This window comes from Podarcis tiliguerta (assembly GCF_965153285.1).
Source record: "Podarcis tiliguerta genome assembly, chromosome: 1".
NCBI classification, from domain to species: domain Eukaryota; kingdom Metazoa; phylum Chordata; class Lepidosauria; order Squamata; family Lacertidae; genus Podarcis; species Podarcis tiliguerta.
In genome coordinates, this window is record NC_139534.1 from 18,254,430 (window position 1) to 18,280,468 (window position 26,039).

Below are 26,039 nucleotides of genomic sequence, written 5' to 3' on the forward strand. Positions count from 1 at the left end.
CCAAGGATTCTGCAAGGAGTCAGTCCGACAGGGCCAAGGCAGGACACCAGGCTAGGTCAGGCACAGGGTCACAGGCAGGTTCTAGCAAACAGAAATGTTGCTCCTACAACCTGGGGTGGGGTCTGACAGCCTTTTATCTCTGTCGGGGTAATGGCCAGTCCTGATCCCCCGGTGACTCACCTCCCTGTCTTGCCCGAAGGCGAGCACTCCTCCTGTGAGTACTCAGCTCTCTCCTTCTCTCAGACCTTAGCCTCTGCAGCTCAGGAGATGTTGGTGGGTTACTAGACCCAGAGGCCACCTCAGCCTCTCCTGATCCAGCTGGTAGTGGAGCAGCTGTAAGTGATTGCCCAGCTGAAGGCAACAAGGTAATCCCTGCATCTGGAGCCAGGGCAGGCTCAGGCCCCTGACTCGGCCCAGCTGGTGCTTGTTTCAGGGGAACATGTGGGGACTGGGGCTCTTCAGAATCAGGCCCCAGACTCGGTTCAGATGCTGCCTGAGGCAGAGGATCCGGTGCAGACTGAGACTCCTCTGGTTCTAAGTCCGAGCCCGAGTCCCAGGCCACCACACTTGGAGATATTAGCAGCTCAGTTTCATAAAGTGCGGCAGCTAGGCACACAACTGTTATGAGCTGGCAGGACTACAGGGAAGAGGATTCTGATGATGGGTGTAGCTGGAACCAGGACACACTGGGATGAAGAAGGAGAGGTTGGTGTAGGATGCATAGCTGTCAACCGTCCCTTATTTGGTGGGAAACTCCCTTATCCCAGCACCGTATCCCGCTGCTGTCCTTTATTGATGATGTCCCTTAAATTTCCCGGGTTTCAAAGGAAGCAGCTCCTCTCCCTCCCTCCCTGCCGGCCAGGGAGGAGGGAGGCTCCAACTATGTTGCTTGGCTGCGTTGTTCACCCAATAAGGAGTCTAAGAACGACTGGGGGGTGGAGCTTGCATGCCTTGTGCCGATCAAATCGACCGCGTTGCCTGGGGACTCGCCTTTGCTCAGCGCTTCCCAGCGGAGAGGTGACGGTGGTTTTCCTTGCTGCGTCCCCTTTGCCGGGTTGCTGCGCTGTGGGAACCACTGCTTGAGGCTTCGTTTGGCTGCTGGTTGACTAAAATCCCCTTTTTTGGCTGCTGATCCCTTATTTTCAAATCTGTAAGTTGACAGCTATGGTAGGATGCACTCACAGGGTGACAGAGGATGACAAGGGGATGGGGATCAGTGCGCAGGAACCAGAGCAACAGGACCCATCACCAAAGCCAGAGGGCCTCTTGTCTCCATGAACGTGGTGGGCTCTGAGGTAGAGGGAACAGAGGGCAGGGTGCTCCAGGATGCTGAGGCAGGCAAGGGCCCACAGCTCAGCTCCCTAGCTGGCTAGGTAGGGCTCGCTAGCTCTGGGAGGAGGTGTGTGATTCCTCAAGAAGAGTAGGCTTGGAACAGGTGAGGGTCACCTGCCTCATCAAGCCCAGATGGCCAGAATACAAAGTATAAAAGGGCAGCAGAGCTGAATGGCTGGGTCTGCTCAATTGGTCATTCTGAGCCAGTGTGGTGTAGTGGTTAAGAGCGGTAGACTCGTAATCTGGTGAACCGGGTTCGATTCCCCGCTCCTCCACATGCAGCCGCTGGGTGACCTTGGGTCAGTCACACTTCTTTGAAGTCTCTCAGCCCCACTCACCTCACAGAGTGTTTGTTGTGGGGGAAGAAGGGAAAGGAGATGGTTAGCCGCTTTGAGACTCCTTAAGGTAGTGATAAAGCGGGATATCAAATCCAAAACTCTTCTCTCTGTAGGACTGTGCTTCGGTTTGGACTCTGGACATGTTTGCTGACCCTGGACTGCGAACTTGTCATACTGCTTTGCTGCCAGATAGGCCAGGGGTTCAGGACAACAACATAGCTTTTTGAAAGTGAAAAAATCCCTCTAACCACCTCACAAGTAACTGCAACACACCCACCCTCAAGCTTTTTGTTTTGTTTTGAAGGAGGACTTTTGGCCACCTCAAACCTAGGAATGGGCAAATCTGTCCATTTCAGATTCTCATTTTTCCCTGCTTAAATTCTGTTGTCCACATTTCCGCATCAGTTTGTGAATTGTTTTTAAAAGTCGTCAGGAAACTCTATTATTATTAAGAAACTTTATTATCATTTTACTTGCAATTTCTAAGAATGTACAAATTTATACAAAGCCATTTCCTCACAACGTATGTTAGTTTCATTGATATATGCATTTCCATGGACATGCTACCCTAGTATATACATTTTTGTACATGTTACTTGTTTGGAGAACTGCATTGCAATATTTGGAAAATTGTATATTTTGAAGCAAGGCTGTGTTTTGGTTTGCACGCCTTGGAAAATGAGAATTGGGTCGATTTGCCTTTAAAGGCGAATGAAACTGAATTCCACCACCTCTATTTGAAATCACTAATAATTCTGCTGGGATGAATATCAGGACCAACCCTAATCTATTTCTGCATGTGTGTCCAAGTGCAGAATTATTATGTATACCGCAGATAGAATCAACAGCTAAACCGGGTCAGTAAGGTTTCCCTTAATCTAATTGCCCTGGGGCAGATTTGATCAAATAATTCTGATTTGTTCTGAGATGTTTTTCCTTCTGCTTATGTGCTTGTAGTCAAAGAGACCCCTTGTCTGGAATTCTAAGCTGTGAACTAATAAAATGCAAATCCCCACCCCATTTTCAGAAGCACATATTGTTGACTCAAAGTCCGGTTCTCCTAAGAAATGAAACCTATAGCACATGCATGTTTTTTAGGTTAGCTGTTAAGAATTGTGGTTTGAAACTGCAGAGTAATGGGTCTTTGGGATTCCTCTTGCAATAGCTCAACATCTGGCTCACCCATTTTATATACTTCAGTGGTTAGCCATTTTTAATGGCTGTTAAAATGGCAAAAGATTCGTAAGGAAGGTTACAGCTGAGGAAAAGCACAGCTAAGTTGAATTCCAGAGGTGAAATACAAAGCAATAATGGGAAGATAGTCATAGCTTTGACTTGGTTTTTGTTTAATCTGAGCCAGGTTCTTGATGAAAGAGGTTATTTCTGGGAAGTTATTTTTTTATGTGGAGTAGATGATGGTCAGAAAGTGCATACGGACTGCTTGATTCATAGAGTGAATTGCAAGGAAAACCAGAGCAGGGATTTTTATTTTACTTTTAAGTGAAGTGGTTATTCTCTATTAAATAAGCAATATTGCCTTAAACATGTGCCTCCATGCTGTGTATGAAACTGAAACAAACATGAAGAGTGCTTAAAATTTTGGTTTTTTTTTCTGGGCAAAGGATTTAGGACATAATATACAAATACAGTGGTGCCTCGCAAGACGAAATTAATTCGTTCTGTGAGTTTTTTCGTCTTGTGAATTTTTCGTCTTGTGAAGCACAGTTTCCCATAGGAAATGCATTGACGGTTTCCCATAGGAATGCATTGATGGTTTTAAGAAAAAGGCGCAAGACGTTTTCGTCTTGTGAAGCAAGCCCATAGGGAAATTCGTCTTGCGAAGCAACTCAAAAAACAAAAAACTCTTTCGTCTTTGCAAGTTTTTCGTCTTGCGAGGCATTCGTCTTGCGAGGTACCACTGTAGCAGATTGGGAGAGGCTATAGAGAACGGATTTGAAATTCACAGCATGTTGTACGCTGAAAGAGAATTACATGAAAATGATGTATTGGTGGTATCTGACTCCTACTAAGTTATCTAAAATGTATAGAACAAGCTCAAATATTTGCTGGAAGTCTGAAGAAAAAGAGGGTACCTTACATCATATGTGCTGGTCATGTAAGATAACAAAGTCATATTGGGAGTTGATATATAATGAACTGAAAAAAATGTTTAAAATAACATTTGTCAAAAAACCAGAAGCTTTTCTATTAGGAATTAAAGGTACCAACATTCCAAAAGACCTGAATGACCGCTCCCCGCTTAAAACGGGGGGCGCCCTTTGCGTGGACGCGCGCAGCCCCTGGACCTGGAGCGGCTCCATCAGCATAGGCTTGGCTTTGCCTTCCCTCAGGTGGGATACCTGGAGGTCTCCGCCTACCTCAGTCAGTTGTCCAATCCCACCTGGGGGAAGCGTTGCCAAGGAGACCGGGCCAGGTGGGGGAGGGATTACCTGCCCACACAATAGAGGGAGGATCTTACCTTGAGTCGTTGTCTTGAGTCGTTATTCCACATGACGGGGGGGGGGGACCGCTCAGGATCTGGGGACTCCACCTGTCCACGCTAAAGACTGTTTATGTACGTGACAACAGCTGCAAGAATGCTACTAGCCCAAAGATGGAAGGAAGCAACAGTCCTGTATTTTTCATCTTTGTTGGAAGCCGCCCAAAGTGTCTGGGGAAACCCAGCCAGATGGGCAGGGTACAAATAATAAATTATGATGATGATGATGATGACTAGAGAAGAATGGCAAGCCAAACTGCTGGACTATGCTGTAATGGCAAAACTGACTGGGAGACTCAGGAATCAAGAAGACAAAGACTTTAAAAAAGAATGTGGAAAATTCATAACTTACTTGGGAGACCACTGCAAACAAATAAAAATGTTAGCTGGACTTTAAAAATAACTTGTAAAGAAACAAAAGACACGAACAATTTAGAGAAATGAAAACTGTGGAAAATGTAATGATACGTAGTTTTAGAAAAATTATTTAAGGACCCATGTAGGGGATGTTAAAAGTTTTTCTCTTTTTCACTATTTTATTTATTTATTTTTAAAAGTTTTTTATTTTTTGAAAAACTTTTATTATTAAAATAATTCAGCATTAATACACACATATTGCGAATATACAAGCATACAAACATACACTATTTTAAGTTTGTTTTTGTCAAAACCAACAAAAAATATGGGCTTGCAGTCATGCACACACACACACACACACACACACACATGTATATGTTGTTATTGTTTAGTCGTTTAGTCATGTCCGACTCTTCGTGACCCAATGGACCAGAGCATGCCAGGCACTCCTGTCTTCCACTGCCTCCCACAGTTTGGTCAAACTGATGTTAGTAGCTTCGAAAACACTGTCCAACCATCTCGTCCTCTGTCGTCCCCTTCTCCTTGTGCCCTCCATCTTTCCCAACATCAGGGTCTTTTCCAGGGAGTCTTCTCTTCTCATGAGGTGGCCAAAGTATTGGAGTCTCAGCTTCAGGATCTGTCCTTCCAGTGAGCACTCAGGGCTGATTTCCTTCAGAATGGAGAGGTTTGATCTTCTTGCAGTCCATGGGACTCTCAAGAGTCTCCTCCAGCACCATAATTCAAAAGCATCAATTATTCGGCGATCAGCTTTCTTTATGGTCCAGCTCTCACTTCCATACATCACTACGGGGGAAACCATACGGACCTTTGTTGGCAAGGTGATGTCTCTGCTTTTTAATATGCTGTCTAGGTTTCTCATCGCTTTTCTCCCAAGAACCAGGCGTCTTTTAATTTCGTGACTGCTGTTATGTGTGTGTGTGTGTTTTTTCCCCCCCCCCAAGGCTTTTCGTAATTCTTATGTCAGTGATTTTCTGTTAGCCTCCCCACTTTCCCCGGGAAAAGGTTAGGACTGAATCGGAGCAAACTTAAATTGGTGGAAAACCCGATTGATGTTCGCTCTGATCAGGTGGTGAGGATTGGGCTTTCTGGGGTGACATGGCAGGATAAGCAGAAGTCTCAAGGAACGCCAAGTTATGACCTGATCATTAGTCCAGGGAAGGCCCAATGGAGTAAGTTTACATTGGAATTTGCAAAGATCAGATTCTTCAAACATCCCTGAAACACATAGATACGATTATATCTCCAGGAATAGTCAAAATCCAATACAAAAGAGGAAATATGTGTGTGTTTTAGAGGATGACCCCCACCCCCTCTGCTGGTTTTCGGTGAATTCCTCCACAAGCTGTTCAGTTTTTATTAGGAGTGCAGTGATTTTAAAAATAATTTCTGGTGGCATTGCCAGTGGTAGAGACGTGGTGGAAAAAACATCTAATGCGTGAAAAATGATCAGGTTATAAATGTGCTGAACTTACAAAAGTTAACTGGAAAAGGACAGTCCTCCAGCTCTTTTGTTTATGGAATCTTGGGGCCCTTTTTTTTGGTATATAAAATAGTAGCATAAGCTTAAAGGAAACATCAGTTACATTTTAGGGGAAAGTTTTGAATGCCTGCTTTCTTTCTAAATACAAGGGATTAGCGTGTTGAAGAGTCAATGTTACTCAATGCCCTGTAAGTGAAAAAATAAGTTGCTTATTGAATAATAATGGTCTCCGTTAGCAAACATTAAAAGATCCCTGTAAAAATGATTTTGTAAGGTAAGGGTAGCAACTGGTAGCACCTCGGCTGAGGAGAAACAGCTGGGCACCTAGTTGCTAAATCTCCAGTTTTTCCCTTCCAGTATCCTTTGTACTTATCTTAGTGTCAAGGAATGAAACTCCCCAGACCTTTTGTTTAGGAGCTCTGCACCTAGGACTTGCCGATCGTCAGGTCGGCGGTTCGAATCCCCGCGGTGGGGTGCGCTCCCATTGCTCGGTCCCAGCGCCTGCCAACCTAGCAGTTTGAAAGCACCCCCGGGTGCAAGTAGATAAATAGGGACCGCTTACTAGCGGGAAGGTAAACGGCGTTTCCGTGTGCTGCGCTGGCTCGCCAGATGCGGCTTTGTCACGCTGGCCACGTGACCCGGAAGTGTCTCCGGACAGCGCTGGCTCCCGGTCTCTTAAGCGAGATGGGCGCGCAACCCCAGAGTCGGACACGACTGGCCCGTACGGGCAGGGGTGCCTTTACCTTTAATACTTCATTCAGTACTTCCTTCAGTCTGGGAGAACAAGCCTGCCTTCAACTTCTCCCTTCCTTCATTTAGAGAAGAAGGGAGGAAGAGAGCAGTGGATGGACTTGATGTAACACCACTGGTTGTTGCTGTTTTTTTTAAAAAATCTATACTATCTTTCAGCAGAGTTTATATATGAATATAGTGTTTAATTGTATTTTAATGACTGATTTTTTCTATGTTTTTGGTGGTGGTTCTTTTTTCCTGTAAGCCACCTTGAGTCGAATCTGGGGGAAAGTGGGATATAAATATATAATAATGATGATGATGATAATTCTGAGCATTTATATTTTTCTCCAATTCACATTCACGTTTGTGTGTTATGAGACTTTGCCTACTAGATTGCATAGTACACAGGGCCGTCTTACCCATAGGTGCTAGGGGTGCGGGGCACCCGGGCGCCCAGCTCTGAGGGGCACCAGGCCAAGAGTCTGGGGCCCGAGAGTTGAGTCCGGGGAAGAGCCCGCCCGTCGGTCGGAGCGCTGCGATGGGCTCTTCTGCTGCGGGCGGCTCTGCGCCACGAGTTCAGAGGCGGCTGAGCCAGCAGGAAGCTGAGGCGGCTGGCTGGCCCCACCCTCCTACGTGCCTGGGACTGGGCAACCGGGGTGTGTGTGTGCCAGGCGGATATTTGCAGCCCGGCACCACATATGCTTAAGACAGCCCTGATAGTACAGCCTGAATGAGAAATGCAATACAGTGGTACCTCAGATTAAGTACTTAATTCGTTCCAGAGGTCCGTTCTTAACCTGAAACTGTTCTCAACCTGAAGCACTACTTTACCTAATGAGGCCTCCCGCTGCTGCCGCACCACCGGAGCACAATTTCTGTTCTCATCCTGAAGCAAAGTTCTTAACCCAAGGTACTATTTCTGGGTTAGCGGAGTCTGTAACCTGAAGCTTCTGTAAGCTGAAGCATATGTAACCTGAGGTACCACTGTAAATATAAAATGTACTGAATTTGGTAATGGTGGTGTTAAATCATATAAAATTGCTAGAAGGCATATTTTCCTGCTTGTCTGACTCATAAGTGCTGGATAGGGTGAGGCAGGATAAGGATAGGATAAGGAAGGTAAGGCCTTTGATATTAGTGTAAAAGGAAACAAACCCCTGCTTTCTTTCAGCCTACATGACTTAAGTAAGGTAAAGGTAAAGGACCCCTGGACAGTTAAGTCCAGTCAAAGGCAATTATGGGGTTGTGGTGCTCATCTCTCTTTCAGGCCAAGGGATTTGTCCACAGACAGCTTTTCAAGTCATGTGGCCAGCAGGACCAAACTTCTTCTGGCACAATGAGACACCATGATGGAAGCCAGAGAGCACAGAAATGTCGTTTACCTTCCTGCTGCAGTGGTACCTATTTATCTACTTGCACTGGCATGTATTTGAACTGATAGGTTGGCAGGAGCTGGGACAGAGCAATGGGAGCTCACCCTGTTGTGCGGATTTGAACTGATGACCTTCTGATTGGCAAGCCCAAGAGGCTCAGTGGCTTAGACCCCAGCGCCACACATGTCCCAATGACTTAAGTAAGCACCAGTGGTTTGCTTGCTCACGTTTATTTTCTTTGGCATCTGTGACCAAAAGGCCACCAAAATCAATTTTAGTGGCACGGAGAATACAAAAGACGTTGAAGGAAGTGGCATCTTCCACGTTCCAAAGTGGGAAAACTCAGCTGCTTTTATAGGTTCTAGTGGAGGGTCTGAAATAATTGACTTGTTTCCCAGCAATGGAAAAACGTTGTAAATTTCAAGGTCCCAGTTTTGTGGTTCATGCATGTTATGTACTGAAGTTCTCACCCTGGGCCAGCAGGGGGATACTGTAGATAGTTTTCACTCAGGTCCACGTCAGTTATGTTAGGCAGGAAACCCTGGGTTGTTGTTGCTACAATGTTGACAGCCGGCTGCCTATAAAAGCAGGCCGGCTGAGCTGTTTGCTGTTCAGTTCTGTTCCAGCTTACAAAATAAAGAGCTGCTTTGGAGAAATCGCTGTGTCGTCTGCCATGTCTACCCACTATTCAACAATGCAAATTTTCTGTGAGTGTTTAGCACTGCATTATCCTCTCCCACAACATTTCTGATCCTGACCACCCTTTCCCCCTTATAAATCTGTTAGGAGAATGAGAGAACTGGAACTTGAGAATGCCATAGAGAAATATATTATTTTCTTTCCATATGTTGATGGAGGGCAACGGAAAAACCAACTTCAAGTGGTCTTCTGGATAAAGCGAAATATTTTCTTTTGGAAAGAAATCTATCAAAAGGAAGGAAATATATGAGTTGGACCCCTGTAGAACCATAAAACCATAAAAGCGTGTAAAATGTGTAAGGAATCACTTGTCTACTACTTCCTTTTAACAGCCAATGTCTCACTCTCTGCAGGCATTCAATATATTCCACATTTTGGGAAGTGGAGCGATTGCAGAACCACCAGGAGGCACTGGAGTATCATTTGGTTTAGCTGCCAAAGTAGCATTTTTATTTCTGTTTTCAGGGAAAGCCTGAACATATTTATCCGAGATTTTGCCAAAGTTCTATAGAGTGGATAGACTAGGTTGTCTAGTTCTCTCTACTGCTTGTCCCTCACGTCTGGCAGTTGTGTCATACTAATAGAGTGCTAGCTGTCGACCATGCAGTATTCTCCATAAAGATTCCTGCCAAACTGCATGGCCAAAGTGCAGCAAACCATCCATTTTATTCCTTGGTTGAGGATTACGTTTGAACAAGGGAAGGTCACAGTTCAGATTAAAGGCCCTCCAAGTGTCCCGATTTTCCAGGAACAGCCCCAGATTTATGGAAGCCGTCCTGGTTTCTGATTTGATCCCAGAATGTCCTGCTTTTCCTTAAGGAGCCAGGGTGCTAAAGTGGTTAAGAGCGGTAGTCTCGTAATCTGGTGAACTGGGTTTGCATCTCCGCTCCTCCACATGCAGCTGCTGGGTGACCTTGGGCTAAGTTACTGTTATGTACTGAGTTGAATAGGATCCAAACTGCAGCAGTCTGATTGGTCCTAGAACAATAGGATCCAAATTGCAGCAGTCTGATTGGTCCTAGAACAATAGGATTCAGAATGCAGCAGTCTGATTGGTCCTAGAACAATGCAGCAGTATGATTGGTTGGCAGGAACCACCCAATCATGCTCCAGATATAAGTGAATCCACAACCTGATTGGTTTACAGTAGAATTCCAGAATTAGCCAATCATGTGCAGCCCATTGTGTAAATAATGTATATAAAGCAGATACTTTGAGGGGACATTCATTCATTCCTCCTCACCACTATGAGCTGAATAAAGAGCATGAAATCACTTGGCGACTCTGAGTATATTTCAGTTACATTTCTCTGAAGTCTCTCAGCCTCACTCGCCTCACAGAGTGTTTGTTGTGGGGGAGGAAGGGAAAGGAGATTGTTAGCTGCTTTGAGATTCCTTAGGGTAGTGATAAAGCGGGATATCAAATCCAAAGTCCTCCTCCTCCTCCTCCTCCTCCACTTCTTCTTCTTCTTCTTTTTCTTCTTCTTCTTCTATCCCTATTTTCATTGGAGATATGTTGGAGAGTATGGATTTATGTGCCCCCTGAACCAAGGAAATAAGTATCTATACAACCTTTAGAAGACATCTGAAGGCAGCCCTGTATAGTTTTATTATGTTTTTATGTATGTTGGAAGCCACCCAGAGTGGCAACCCAGTCAGATGGGAGGGGTATAAATAAAAAAAATATTATGAATGTTATTATGGAATGGGGGCGGGGTGCAGGTGGCACTGTGGTCTAAACCACTGAGCCTCTTGGTCTTGCCAATCGGAAGGTCAGTGATTCAAATCTCCCATTGCTCTGTGCCAGCTCCTGCCAACCTAGCAGTTCAAAAGCATGCCAGTGCAAGTAGATAAATAGGTACTGCTGCAGCGGGAAGGTAAATAGCATTTCCCTGTGCTCTGGCTTCCATCACGGTGTCCTGTTGCTCCAGAAGCGGTTTAGTCCTGCTGGCCACATGACCCGGAAAGCTGTCTGTGGACAAACACTGTCTCTCTGGGCCTGAAAGCGAGATGAGTGCTGCAACCCCATAGTTGCCTTGGACTGGACTTAACCATCCAGCGGTCCTTTACACTTTTGACCTTTATGGAATAGGATGTCTTTTTTTCATCAGAGAAATGTTGGAGGGTATGAGATTATTATTTATTGAATTTCTACCTTGCTTCTTTGCATAGAAGAAGAAGAGGAGGAGGAGGAGTTTGGATTTGATATCCCGCTTTATCACTACCCTAAGGAGTCTCAAAGCGGCTCACATTCTCCTTTCCCTCCCTCCCCCACAACAAACACTCTGTGAGGTGAGGCTGAGAGACTTCAGAGAAGTGTGACTGGCCCAAGGTCACCCAGCAGCTGCATGTGGAGGAGCAGAGACGCGAACCCGGTTCACCAGATTACGAGTCTACAGTTCTTGACCACTACACCACACTGGCTCAATGCAGTTCCAAGCACATTTAGAGAATAAGAATGAAAACACAAGAATGCATAGTGCAAAACAATATCATACATATACATAGCTGCCAATTAGAAACAATATATTGGATTTTATTTTACTTATTTATTCATTGCATTTGGATACCACCTTTCAGCCAAGGCACCCAAGGTGGTTTACAATTTTAAAGTATGAAGAAAAATGATACAACATGTAAGATGGTAGTGGTGAAGGGGGGAAACAGCCTGGCTGGAAAAGGGCTTGTTGTCTGTTCCTCTGTACCTCATGCTCTTCTTCCTCCTCACAGGGCAGACGGTGTTCATTAATTACTCTTTGAATGTTTTTCTAGAGAAAGAGGTGCTGGAACTCACCATGAACACCTCCCTTGTTCTCTTACAATGGCAATGGTGCCTGCCTGAGAGGTGCCTTAACTGAGTTCCAGCTGGAAAAACAAGCCCTGGCTGTTTGTACTGATAATTTTATTGTTTTATTCTTTTTGTAAACCACCTTGATGTTTTTGCCCCTCAATATTAGTCTATAATGTATATGAAATTAAAAATGAAAGAGGGTGACATACAGTGGTGCCTCGCAAGACGAAATTAATTCGTTCTGCAAGTTTTTTCGTTCTGCGAGTTTTTTCGTCTTGCGAAGCACCACTGTGTATTGACTGTTTCCCATAGGAATGCATTGGCGGTTTAAAATAAAAGGCGCAAGACGTTTCGTCTTGCGAAGCAAGCCCATAGGGAAATCCGTCTTGCGAAGCAACTCACAAAACGAAAAACTCTTTCGTCTTGCGAGTTTTTCGTCTTCCGAGGCATTCGTCTTGCGAGGTACCACTGTAGTCTTAACAGTTTGCTGGAGCATCACTCCTTGCTGCCAAGCCGTTATGATTTGCCTGATGGCTTTTCTCTCACCCTATAGATTATCGGGTTGTTAGGACAGCAACCCACAGGGTGGTTAGCATACAGTAAGTGAAACGAGAATGACAGTCAATTTTACAGCCTGGAAAAGTACAATAGAAAATGTGAACTGGGATAAAGTCTGGGAGTGTAGCTGCCACAAAATTAGAGCAAAGAGCAAGGTGCGATTTTCCTGAAAACGCTCTATTTTGGATTAGAGTGTTGCAGGGATCAGCGGTATGGGAGGAGGTAGGTGTCCTGTGAATGCTAATAGCAGCATAATAGTAAATGTAGCATTTGGTTTACGCAACAGCAGAATGTGGGACTCAGCTACACAGCTGCAAATGAAACGTTTTAAATGTGTTGTAAAGTGCAATACACAAATGTGACACTAGATGATGACGGTGAGCTATGCAAACTTCAATGTATTTTTCAAAAAAATTTTTTTAAAGCATTTTCACAGCGTTTTTTATATGTGTGTAGATTCCACCTTGGTCTCATTAATACTCGTAAACTGTAAACTAAACAAAGCACTGTAGAATTGCCTCCTTGCGCAATTAAGTGAGCTCCTGTCCCTTTAAAGAGAGAGCAAGAGAGAAGATCTGGGGTCTGGAACCATTACAAGAATCCTTGCTTACGCCCACACTACAGAAATAATTTATAATGGAAAAATGGCTTCTTAGACCAGTCAGAAAAATATGGCTTCGTTGTCTGGAAATATTTCTCTGTGTGTGGGGAGGGGAAGGGGGGTTCCAAACACTTAATTAAGTTTTGGTTGGGGGAATTCTTGTCAATTCCATTGGCTGGAAATAGCTTCTGACTCGTGTCCTTCATGTTGTCTCCAACTCCGAATGTGAACAATTTGACATGCTCATGATTTATCTAGGACAGGCATGTCCAACTCCCAAGAGACTGCGATCTACTCACAGAAATTTTTTTGGGCAGTGATCTACCCCCTTTTTTCCAGGCTCAGGTCAAGCTTGTTGAGCTTTTTTGGGGGAGGATAGTCAAAGCAGTTAACTTGAAGCAGGTCTAAAATGCTGAGCTTTCTGTAGGGGAAAAAAGGAAAAGTTGCTCATCAATCAGGAAACAAACAGCCTCACAGCGAACACTCCATCTTCTGTTCTAGCAATCATGTGCAAATGGAGGAAGGTGGAAGGGGCAAGGGGGCAGGGCCGGATACTATTTTTCCACCGCAAAGGAAAAAGAGCCTGCGATCGACTCAAACCTCCCAGGTATTGAACAGTCAATCGCTGTCAACTGCTTGGACATCCCTGCTCTAGGGTGTCTATGAACTACCGTATTTTTCGCTCTATAAGACGCACCAGACCACAAGACGCACCTAGTTTTGGGAGGAGGAAAACAAGAAAAAAGGTATTATGAATCTCAGAAGCCAGAACAGCAAGAGGGATCGCTACGCAGTGAAAGCAGCAATCCCTCTTGCTGTTCTGGCTTCTGGGATAGGTGCGCAGCCTGCATTCACTCCATAAGACGCGCACACATTTCCCCTTACTTTTTAGGAGGGAAAAAGTGAGTCTTATAGAGCAAAAAATACGGTAAATGAAAATCGTTGCCGAATATGTGGTTCTCTGTTAAAGACACAGAGACAATTGCTACAGCAGCATTTTTTTTTAAAGGTTCCTCAGGATGGAGGTGGGGTAGCCCAGGTAAATCAACGACTGCCTCATGGCAAACAGAGTCTCTCTCCTCTCACAGTTCTTCCTCTGCAAACAGCTCCTTTACGAAGGCTCCTAGGGCTGGAGGGGTAAGGCAGGGCAGGTGGGAAAAGCCATTGCTTCCTGGACAACAGTCTTCCTCCTCTCACAGTTCTCCCTCTGAAAACATTTAAAGAAGGTGTGTGTGTATGTGGTGAAACTAGCCCACTTATGGTTCAGGTCCTGCCTACCCCTGGTTGCCCAAAAAGGAATGACGCCCTGAGGCTGAAACATGTTCTTTGGCGATCACTTGAAGCCAAGTAAGATTGTCTTCCATAAACACGGTTTTAGCAATGGGTCTGTAAGTGGCCAATTCTGGATCCACACAGTGGACATTGGTTTCTGGGCAGGAGTTGATCATGGTGTGGATTTGCCAAGCGTGCCTTCCTCGTAGCACGTTTCTCCCTTGCATCCTGAGTTTGAGTGTCTTCAAAGCCCATGACACCTTTGGTAAAGGCTGTTCTCCAATTGGAGCGCTCGCAGGCAAGTGTTTCCCAATTGCAGGTGGCGCTGTGGGTTAAACCACAGAGCCTAGGACTTGCTGATCAGAACGTCGGCGGTTTGAATCCCTGCAATGGGGTAAGCTCCCGTTGCTCGGTCCCTGCTCCTGCCAACCTAGCAGTTCGAAAGTACCTCAAAGTGCAAGTAGATAAATAGGTACCGCTCCGGCGGGAAGGTAAACGGCGTTTCTGTGCGCTGCTCTGGTTCACCATAAGCGGCTTAGTCATGCTGGCCACATGACCTGGAAGCTGTACGCCGGCTCCCTCGGCCAATAAAGCGAGATGAGTGCCGCAACCCCAGAGTCGGTCACGACTGGACCTAATGGTCAGGGGTCCCTTTACCTTTTTATATTACATTTTTAAAGATTTGCCTTAAGACAGTCTTTAAACCTCTTTTGTTGACCACCAGCATTACGCTTTCCATTTTTAAGTTCAGAATAGAGTAGTTGCTTTGGAAGAAGATAACCAGGCATCCGCACAACATGACCAGTCCAACGAAGCTGATGTTGAAGAATCATTGCTTTGGCACTGGTGATCTTTGCTTCTTCTAGTACACTGGTATTAGTCTGCATGTTGCACTCCCCTCAACTACACTGAGGCCACTAGTTGCATGCTTTTCTGGAGGTTAAGGATTTAACCATGGTCTTCCATGTTCCAATAAATGCACTGTAATTCAAATTATGGGAGATACTTGGTTGAAGTGTGTTGGGCTTGATGGGTTTAGATTCCTCAGAACTCCCCCATTTCTGTAAAGATTGACACTTTATCACATTATTTTAGACAGATCATAGTTATGAAACTTTGAAGGTGTCTCAGAGTGATCATTATGGGGGGGGTGTGTGTGTGTGTGTGCACGCGCAATGTGCTCTATATAACAGATGCTTGAAACCTTTGTTGACCCCTTCTCTTCCCTAGGGAAATGAGAAGCAATTTCATATTTATGTCAGGACCTATCAGTTTGCACAGACGGTTGGTGATTCCCAACATCACATCTTATTAAGAATTAAACTGATGATTATTTACCTTCCTTAGGAACTGCCTGCATTGTTGAGTATGAAAAAAACCCCAAACTTTAAAGTATGTTGCCCTCAGGGAAGGATTAATACGTTAATATGTGATTAAACTTTGAAGTTCTCCTGAAATCTACCACGCCTATTTTTATATGCCCCCAAACTTGCATTTAAAAGCAAAGCTGATTTTTTTCCTAAATACCAAATATATACAGGCTTTCGATAGCATCATATCAGTAATAGTTGGGATGGAGAAGAATTTTATTTGATCCACATTTTTCACAGAACTGGCCTAATTTGTTCCCCTGGGACTACTACAAAGAACAGAATGTTCATACCCCTTGGATTTCATACATCTCCAAATTTTGCGATAGTTTTCAGCTCAAAAATAAATAAATGAAATATGTATTTAAAAGTACCGGTATATATTTTAGGATAAAATACATAGTTATATACCTATTTGGTGATAATTAATTTTGAGTTTATTTTTTTTTAAAGAATTCACATATTAATACAGGAATGGAGTAGAATAGATTTATGAATTAAAGTCTGGGTTACTGCTTACATGGCAAAGAAGATGGACAGAAATAAATAGTAATATGCATAAAAGTAAATAAAACTTGATTCTTGTACTATTTCACAATCGAAACAAAATACAAAGATAAGCATACCAAACCAGTTTCAACATGAGTTTGTTAGAATTATGTCTCAACTATTTATCGGCATCTGTTATGTAAAATAGTAAAAGAAAAGAAAAATGTACGTAAAATGTCAGTTACTAAGATGTGGTATTGTGGTAGGTGAATTACATTTTGGGAATTGCAGTTAAAGACATAAAAAGGATCAGGAGGGGGGCGAGACGAAAGAAAGGGTGCGGTTGGAGTGTTTGGAAGAGGACAGAGTTTAGTTTAATTTCAATTCTGAGTTGAGTTCAACGAAACAATTTTAGCTGTTGTTGTTGTTTAGTCGTTCAGTTGTGTCCGACTCTTCGTGACCCCATGGACCAGAGCACGCCAGGCACTCCTGTCTTCCACTGCCACCCACAGTTTGGTCAGATTCATGTTTGTAGCTTCGAGAACACTGTCTAACCATCTCGTCCTCTGTCGTCCCCTTCTCCTTGTGCCCTCCGTCTTTCCCAACATCAGGGTCTTTTCCAGGGAGTCTTCTCTTCTCATGAGGTGGCCAAAGTATTGGAGCCTCAGCTTCAGGATCTGTCCTTCCAGTGAGCACTCAGGGCTGCTTTCCTTAAGAATGGATAGGTTTGATCTTCTTGCAGTCCATGGGACTCTCAAGAGTCTCCTCCAGCACCATAATTCAAAAGCGTCAATTCTTCGGCGATCAGCCTTCTTTATGGTCCAGCTCTCACTTCCATACATCACTACTGGGAAAACCATAGCTTTTACTATACGGACCTTTGCCGGCAAGGTGATGTCTCTACTTTTTAAAACCAATTTTAGCTGCTATTCCCAATTAGGTCCCGTGCTGTTTCCTTTCACAGAAGCCACCGATACCCACCAGACCTAGCCGAGAAACACTGAATGAAATGGCTAAACTAAAATTGTCCTGGCAAGTGTAACAGTATTTAAATAACAGGAGCAAGCAGTGACTTTGGGAATTTCAGTTCTTATCTCGTTCCTGTGCTTGCACACTATCTCCCAAATAATTTGGAAAACTTCCTCCAAAGTGAAGAAATTATGAAAGTACTCACACCTGAAGGTTGAATTACCTTTATCAGTAGGCTGGGAGAATCTTTGATAAAGTCATACGTCGCCTCCTTGCCTCTCCTCCAAAATGGGATACTTTTGTCCTTTTATCGTGTTTTGCAGTTCCGCCAAGGATTCCTTTATGTCTTGCGGCTGTAATTATAAAGTTGGTAAGTTCTATCATCGACACAAGGGGAGCTCTCCTCTCATGTGTCTACTCTGGGGGAATGAAGGAGCTTTAAGCATTTGTCTCTGGAATTTTGGGTGTGTTGCCAGTGTGTTAGAGTGGCTGGAGTATAGGACTAGGACCTCATACCCTCCAACATTCCTCAGATGGAAATAGGGACATTTCTTACTCCCCCCGCCAAATGACCATCCTTGACCACTCATTTTTGTCCCCCTCAGATTATTTCCTGTCAGAAAAATGGTGAGTGCCAGCACCACAACACCAACGAGACACAACACACACACACACACACACACACACACCACCACCCTGAGAAAGCCCCTTAATCCCGATTTTATTTTGTTCTTTGGTAGATTTACAAAAAGAAAAGCATAATAATAATAATGTATTATTTCTACTCCGCCCATCTGGCTAGGTTTCCCCAGCCACTCTGGGCGACTTCCACAAAAGATTAAAAATACATTAAAACATCAGTCATTAAAAACTTCCCTAAACAGGGCTGCCTTCAGATGTCACAAAACAATAAATAAAGTTTACAAAGGGCCAAGATTAGACGTGAATGCACAAATCATTTCCCCCCTTCAAATCAAGACTCCTTGTGCTCTTCTCCCCTGCCTGGCCAGGGCAGCCCTGGCCCTCTGCCTGCCCCTCAGAGACAGTGCATCTTGTCGGGCTGGGCCTCGATGGTGGTGGCTCCTCCTCACCTGCTGTCCAGCAGCTACTACAAGCTGCCCAAGGGAGGAAGCTGGCAACAGCGGTCTTGGAGAGGCAATGGGATGCTCTCTCACCACCGCTGCTTGGGACAAGCGCCGGCTCATCCTCCTCCCCGAGCTTGGCAGTGGCAGCAGTGGCAGGAGAAATAGGGACTGTCGGAACTCCGTTTGACCGAGCTGATAAAGCTTTTCTTTGGAATTGCCTCCCGACGTGTTTAACGACCTCGAGCCTTTGATGAGGCTCCAAGGCACGTCCTCCCAGCACAGGGAAGGATGAGACAGTATGAGCTACACTGTAAAGAGTTTTATTTCTAAACTACGCAGAACAGAAAAGACATCCTCTCTCCATGAAAGCAGAGAGCAGCGGAACAAAGGAAACCGGAAACCACTAACGTCACATCCCGTCTTCTTTCCCATGAGACTCCAATAGTATGGAATCCCAGGAATGTAAACAGAGTCCTGTGACTCCACGCAGCTGCACAGTGTAAAGACAGAAACTAACAGGGACATACCAGGATCAAATCAGAAGCTGGGACGGTTTTTGTAATTCTGGGACTGTCTCTGGAAAATCGGGATGCTTGGAAGGTATGGGACCTGGGAGATCAGGGTTCACATCTCTGCTCAGCCATCAGATGCACTTGACGTCCTTGGACCAGTCACTCACTCGCAGCCTAACTTACCTCACAAAGTTGTGTGGATAAAATGAGGAGAGGGGGAAATCATGTACTCCACCTTGAGCTCCTTGAAGGAAGGCTGGGATATAACTGCAATAAATGAAAATGAACATTCATAACTTTCTGTATATTCTGCTCATTTGAAAGATCCTCTGAATAGCTAAATATGTCCAGCTCTGGCTGGGTAATACCGCCATTTTTAAGCCTTACACCATGTTTTTGGCATGGATTAGTAGCTTTCAATCCCACAACTGCCTGTAATTTGAAATCCTACCAAGGAAATCTGGTATTTTGTAGTGGCTGTTTCTCCCCCCACAGCTATTTACATGCCATGGAGGATGAAAAAGAAACAGATGTTAGATGAAAAATATGTATTTTGAGGTGCTGAGAAAGGGGCATTGGGAAGAAGCATCGGGAAGGAAGGCCTTTCTAAAAAAAGAAAGAAAAGAAACTTTTAAAAACCCTAAACATTGCTATCAACTCATGTTTCTTAATGGATAATGACAGGAGTGAACAGCAATAAATCACACTGAGATGGAGTTAACTCTTTATTAGCCAAAGAGGATCTACACAGGCAGTGCTTTTTTTCTAAAAAAATGTTTAGGGGTACTCTCATTCTTGAGGTACTCATATTGAAATACTGCCCCTCAATGAGGCCAAACTTAGATTCACAAAATGTTCAGGGGTATGCGTCCCCCTGCATCCGCCCAGAAAGAAATCACTGTACAAAGGACTGTCAGGCCTAAATAACATAGTAATTCATCTCTGTCAGGTCTTGCCCCCATGAAGCAGTTGCTAAGACTAAAGGTTCCTGCCTCCCCATAGTCACCTATGTATCTTCTCAGGGTTACCCCCCCCCCAGCAACCGGAGATTTGCACCTGCATGCCTGCCTTTGCTCATCCCCCTTCATGCCTCTTCTGGTTCTGGGAGACCAGGGGGAAGGGATGCTTGTCACAGCAGAAGGGGGAGACACCTGTGCCTCTTCACAAGCCTGATCTATCTCTGCCTTTTGGCCTCCCTCCTCTTCTGCTTCAGCTTCCCAATCCGATTCTGGAATTCTCTCTGTCACAGACTCTCCCTGCTCACAAAGCCCTGTTACCCTTTCACTGCATTTATGTGGGAGAGGGTTAATAAAAGCCTATGAAACTCAACACTGGACACACACAACCCCTTTGGCATACCTGAATGATGGACTGTGTTGCAGCTGTTTGTTTTCTGTACTGTACAGCTTTGACTGTAATCATAACATTCAAGTTAAAATCTGGGGCAAAAGGCAATTACTGGCCCATCATAGCTATAATTACTGACCTGCTATTTACTGTGTGTATGTCCATGTCCAACTGTTACTGTATAATTGTGAGAATTGAGAATGGTTATTAGCAGCAGCTAAACTGAAGCACAGCTGTGGGGCAGGGAGGAGACTGACTCATTCGCCCCATCTCTGGAGTTAGAAGATTGTCCAGAAAGAAGACTCAAGTGGTGTGATAGTTTAGTCCCAAGTAAATACAGTGGTACCTCGGGTTAAGAACTTAATTCATTCTGGAGGTCTGTTCTTAACCTGAAACTGTTCTTAACCTGAGGTACCGCTTTAGCTAATGGGGGCTCCTGCTGCCGCCGCTGCACAATTTCTGTTCTCATTCTGAAGCAAAGTTCTTAACTCGAGGTACTATTTCTGGGTTAGCGGAGTCTGTAACCTGAAGCATCTGTAACCTGAGGTACCACTGTAATGGGATTGGGGAGTTTCAGCTTTAGAGTTACAAAGTGCCCTGCACACACCCAGCCAAGGAGGACAAACACTTGCCGTACCCCTAAGAGGCACACACACACACACACACACACACACACACACAGGCTTCTAGCAGCTACAATAGCATATTTATTTTATTTTATTAAAAAAACAAACACATTTCATTGAAATTTTTCAGTACAGAGAAGCAAGACATACCCATTACAGTGGTACCTCGGGTTAAGAACTTAATTCATTCCGGAGGTCTGTTCTTAACCTGAAACTGTTCTTAACCTGAGGTACCACTTTAGCTAATGGGGCCTCCCGCTGCCATTGCGCTGCCGCCACATGATTTCTGTTCTCATCCTGAAGCAAACTTCTTAACCCGAGGTACTATTTTTGGGTTAGCGGAGTCTGTAATCTGAAGCGTCTGTAACCCGAGGTACCACTGTATTATTTGTTTATTGAATTTATATACTGGAGGTCTCAGGGCGGTTCACAGAACAAAATCAAAATATAAAACCACAAAATATATAGTCAAAATAAAAACAACAACCCTATAACTCCCCCTCCCCCACCTCAAGAAAAAATCCCACATTTTAAAAGAACATAGGATGTCAATCAAATCACCTAAAATTCTGGTTAAAAAGGAATGTTTTTGCCTGGTGCCTAAAGGTGTATAATGAAGGTGTCAGGCGAACTTCCCTGGGGAGAGCATTCCACAGATGGGGAGCCACTGCAGAGAAGCCCCTTTCTTGTGTTGTCACCCTCTGGACCTCTCAATGAGGAGGCGGCACACAAAGAAGGGCCTCAGAAGATGAGAGGCGGTCCTTGAGGTATTGCGGTCCTGAGGCATTTAAGGCTTTATAGCTCAAACCCAGCATACCAGGGGCCAGGCTTAAAACAGTTTTAAAAATTCCATCCCAAGTAATGTACTCCATCATCTTGTTTGCTCTGTGGTCTGCTGCATCGCCCACAGCTGCCTGCCTAAATGTTTGGCAAACTGTTCATCAGAAGGCCAAAGCAGTTGGTTATTTCCTTCTGTGCGCTGCGAACCGCAAGTGCCCCACTAGAGCATGAAAGCGGATGAGTTTGCCTTGGGCCCTGGCCATGTCGTCTATGGCACGTGTTCAAGCCCGCAAGTGCTTTTTCAGGTTCCCTGTCGCAGACTCCTGGAGGAACTCCCTTCAGTTTGGAATGGAAACAAAATCACCTGATCGTTTCCTCCGCTGTGATGCATGTCGCACAGCTGTTTCCTTTCATTAGCCATGGAAGCAACTCCTTAAGAGAGGCATCTCTGCTGAAAGCTTAGGGGCAAGGGAAACAGATCCTTTAGGACAGACAAATTCCTCACTCCTACTATTTACCTCATGCCAGGGTTCTTCCTGGCAAAGAGGAGACGATGATTCTCGACAACCAGTACTTACAAGCTTTAGTCACTGAGGTCAGTGCCACGTATATTATCAGATCTCAACCCGGCCAGAAAGGTTGCTATTTTAGAAGTCTGCCACAATTTTGTGGGAGGAATTAGAGCACATAGTGGAAATCGAGTGGCAATTGAAGTGGGCAAGAGCTCTCTGTTGCCCTAGCGCAGGGGTCAGCAAACTTTTTCAGCAGGGGGCCGGTCCATTGTCCCTCAGACCTTGTGGGGGGCCAGACTATATTTTGGAAAAAATAAATAAATGAATTCCTGTGCCCGACAAATAACCCAGAGATGCATTTTAAATAAAAGGACATATTCTACTCATGTGAAAACACGTTGATTCCTGGACCGTCTGTGGGCCAGATTTAAAAGGCGATTGGGCTGGATCCGGCCCCTGGGCCTTCGTTTGCCTACCCATGCCCTAGTGCCACAAATCCACTTTAAAAAACAAAAACAAAACAACCAATGGATATTTTGTGGTTAGGAAAGGAACAAGGAAATGTACTGAGAAGTTTAGGGTGAATGAATGATTAACAGAAAGATGTACAAACACCCCACAAATCAGGATGAACGCTGCCCCCCAAACAAATTGGAACAAATGTTCAATAAAGGCCAGAGTTCCCCTGTGTACACATCATATATTTAAAGTGCATGACTTTCCCCAAGGAATCCTGGGAGTCAGAGGCACCAGGTTGCCCCCAAGATTGAGGGGGGCTGGCGTGATGTCACGTGTTGCATGCCACGCCTGTGTGATGTCACATGACGAGTAACGCATGCACAATGTTGTGTCAGCTGGAGGAGCCGGCCGATGAAACTGCAATGCGCGTGACACACTGTAACATTGTGCGACGTTGTGCACGCGCAATGCATGCTGGGGCCCCTCAACACTGAGGGTGGACGATCCCTCTCCAACAATGACTGAGGGGCCCGAAGACATTTCACATGCAGAATTGTGATTTTATGTTGTGAACCCTGAGATCTGCAGGTACAGGGTGGCATACAAATTTAACAACAACAACAACAACAATAGAGTTGGTGCACCTGTGGTAATGTACGCCTCACAGACCTACAATTCCCAGCTTCCTTAACAAATTACAGTTCCCATGATTCATTTGTATGTGTGTACAGTGGTACCTCAGGTCCCATACGCTTCAGGTTACATACGCTTCAGGTTACAGATTCCGCTAACCCAGAAATAGTACCTTGGGTTAAGAACTTTGCTTCAGGATGAGAACAGAAATCATGGGGTGGTGGCACAGTGGCAGTGGGAGGCCCCATTAGCTAAAGTGGTGCTTCAGGTTAAGAACAGTTTCAGGTTAAGAATGGACCTCCGGAACGAATTAAGTACTTAACCCGAGGTACCACTGTATTTTAAATATCCGGTATGAATGCAGCCATAGTTGAACTTCCATGTAATCTTTGTGCAAGCAGATCAGGGGGAAAGTTTGATAAACAATGTGTCTGGAGGACCTATGAATAGGCAAAAGATTCCAAGTCTTTTTGAAGCAGTCTCTGAAAAGCGGAGGGACCACTGGAAAAAGTTGTTCATAATATGTTTCCCCCCCTTTCAGCTCATTTCTACCACACCATTGCATTTTCTTTGTGAAACCAGCATAATGTTTAGGGAGCTTGTTGAGTTGTCGCTGGCCTTGTCTGCCATGCCCTAGGCTCTCACTTGCTGGCACAGCAAGTCTCAGGATTGGACGGCTGGTGGAAGAGGATTTTGTTTAAAATAAATTTGGTCCACGATGAATGAAAACAATGGCCCTGTCAGGAAGTAGAAAGCGAGAACCCATCTAAGCAGAGTGGAAACTGCCTGTTTTTTTACTTTCTGCCCAGTGAAAGACAGCTTTCCCCAGCTGCTCTGTGTTTTTGAACTTGCAGAGTACATCAACAGAAGCTTAGTAATGCAGGAAAGGATGAATATATCATTACGGTGGGGTCAGTAAATCCACCGCTGGAAGAAAAAGCAAATGGTGATCATACGAAAGCAGCAGAAACTATCAAATGGCGGCTCTGGATTACATGGGAAGCCATAAAGTAGAGAGAGACAGAGAGAGAGCGAGAGAGAGCGAGAGAGCGTAAATGTTTTATAATGCAGCCTTTTGAGTGGTTTTTTTTTTATAATAAAAAAACCTTTATTTTAAAAAGGCTATTCTTGGATTTTCATGTAGTAGGTTTTGGAATGCAATACAATCCCAACTGGAATGAAAATTATATTTCAGAGGCCAGATGCTAACATAAGTGGTACATTGTAGCTTTCCAGTCTGTCTTGACGCTAGGTTTAAACCAGTTTTTAGAACACAGTGATCATATGTGTTCTAACTGTACATATTAAGTAGATATCATCAGTATTTTAATGCAATGTGTCCTGGTCATTATATAAAAAAATAAAAAATGTATTTGAAAAGTGTGCATGCACACGAAAGCTTATACCAAGAACAAACTTAGTTGGTCTCTAAGGTGCTATTGGACATTATTATTATTTTTATATATATTTTGAATGCGTCAGCCCAATATGGCTACCTACCTGAATCTGGTTATTGTAGTGCATCAATAACTGACCAAAGGTATTCGGCCTTCTTTTCTATGAATTAAAGAAAAGGCATCTTGCAAATATACAAAATTATACCGCATACATTACCTGTACATACAGGGCATTTTTTGTTTAAATTTATTTATTTAACTTCAAAAACTGCAATCGGATTAATGTATGGCATTTAACTACACTAATGTTCAGAGCGCAAGCAATAGGGCATATACACTTTTTGCTTCTTTAAAGCATTTTTCACACTGCCAAATGTAAAAAACCTATTAACATCAGCTGCATTCCCAAAGGGATTTACAAACTTGGAGTGTAGGTTTACAGGTGCTCTGAGATATTCTTCTGCCATCTGTCAAAATTGGCCACCTCCATTCATACTACTGCCAGATATATTCCCCTTGTGTTGTTCTGATTTGTAGAATGTGGATGAGCTCATAATACAAGCTTGGAACAACCTCTTTCATAGGACTCTGGTTTCCATGCAGAAACCAGCCATCATCTGGGAATCAGAATTGAAAGGCCTTCTTTTCTTGGCTCCTTTTGCCATCGTTTTGTGTACCAGAACTTCCTAAGCACTTGGGACACATAATTCTGTCTACTTGGTGTCTTTTATTTTGCTTCTTACGCAACAATCTTTTCTAAATCCGGTTCTATAGACTGATTCTCCCTTCCTTATGTGTCTATAGATGGGAGCATATTGCCCATTCTGCTAGAGGAGGGATGTCCAACAGGTCGATCATGATCTACTGGTAGATCCCCGGGAGGTTTTGGCCGATTGCAGTCAATCGCTGGCTCCCTTTCCTTAGCATTGGAGAAAGAGAATCTGGCCCCGCCCTCCATTGTTGCATGATATGCAGAATGGAAGACTCAGTGAGGCTGTTTGTATTACCCAGCGGCTGTTCCTCTTTCTCTTTCAAAACCTATAAAAACGGGACTTTCCTCCTCCCTAAAAAAAGCTCAACAACCTGAAGTAGATCGTAGTCTCTTGGGAGTTGGCCACCCCTGTGCTAGAGCAAAGAGACCTTGGACCCAGCATCCAGCAGGAACCACTCATGTTAGCTGGCTGGTGGCAATTCATCATCTTCTGTATGTCATGTCATAGCTGCTGCTAGAGCCACCGTGGAGAGTTGGGCCCAGTGGCGTAGCGTGGGGGGTGCAAGGGGGGCCGGCTGCACCAGGCGCAACATCTGGGGGGTAGGGTTAGAGGGCGCAAATCCACGGGTTAGGGGGTGCAAATTACTTGCCTTGCCCCGGGTGCTGACAACCCACGCTACGCCACTGGTTGGGCCCTCTCTCTATTGACACAGGCCTTTCATGAACACTGGACTGAGAGAAGCTAGTATGACCCTGGCCCATCCCGCTTGGACTATTGCAATGTGCTCTACATGGGGCTACCTTTGAAGGTGACCTGGAAACTACAACTAATCCAGAATGCGGCAGCTAGAATGGCGACTGGGAGTGGCCGCTGAGATCATATAACACCAGTCTTGAAAGACCTACATTGGATCCCAGTACATTTCGAAGCACAATTCAAGGTGTTGGTGCTGACCTTTAAAACCCTAAACGGCCTCGGCCCAGTATACCTGAAGGAGCGTCTCCACCCCCATCATTCTGCCCAGACACTGAGGTCCAGCGCCGAGGGCCTTCTGGCAGTTCCCTCACTGCGGGAAGCCAAGTTACAGGGCA

The 26,039-nt window shown here is 44.7% G+C and overlaps 1 long non-coding RNA gene across 1 annotated transcript; it reads right to left on the minus strand.

The window, feature by feature from the left end:
- Positions 1-15,629: 15,629 nt before the first annotated feature.
- On the minus strand, positions 15,630-24,365 carry LOC310665016. Its single transcript, XR_014505145.1, has 4 exons — positions 24,339-24,365; positions 19,841-19,893; positions 17,108-17,237; positions 15,630-15,762 (listed from the first exon to the last, which is right to left on the minus strand). It is a non-coding gene; the product is annotated as an uncharacterized lncRNA (long non-coding RNA).
- Positions 24,366-26,039: the final 1,674 nt, after the last annotated feature.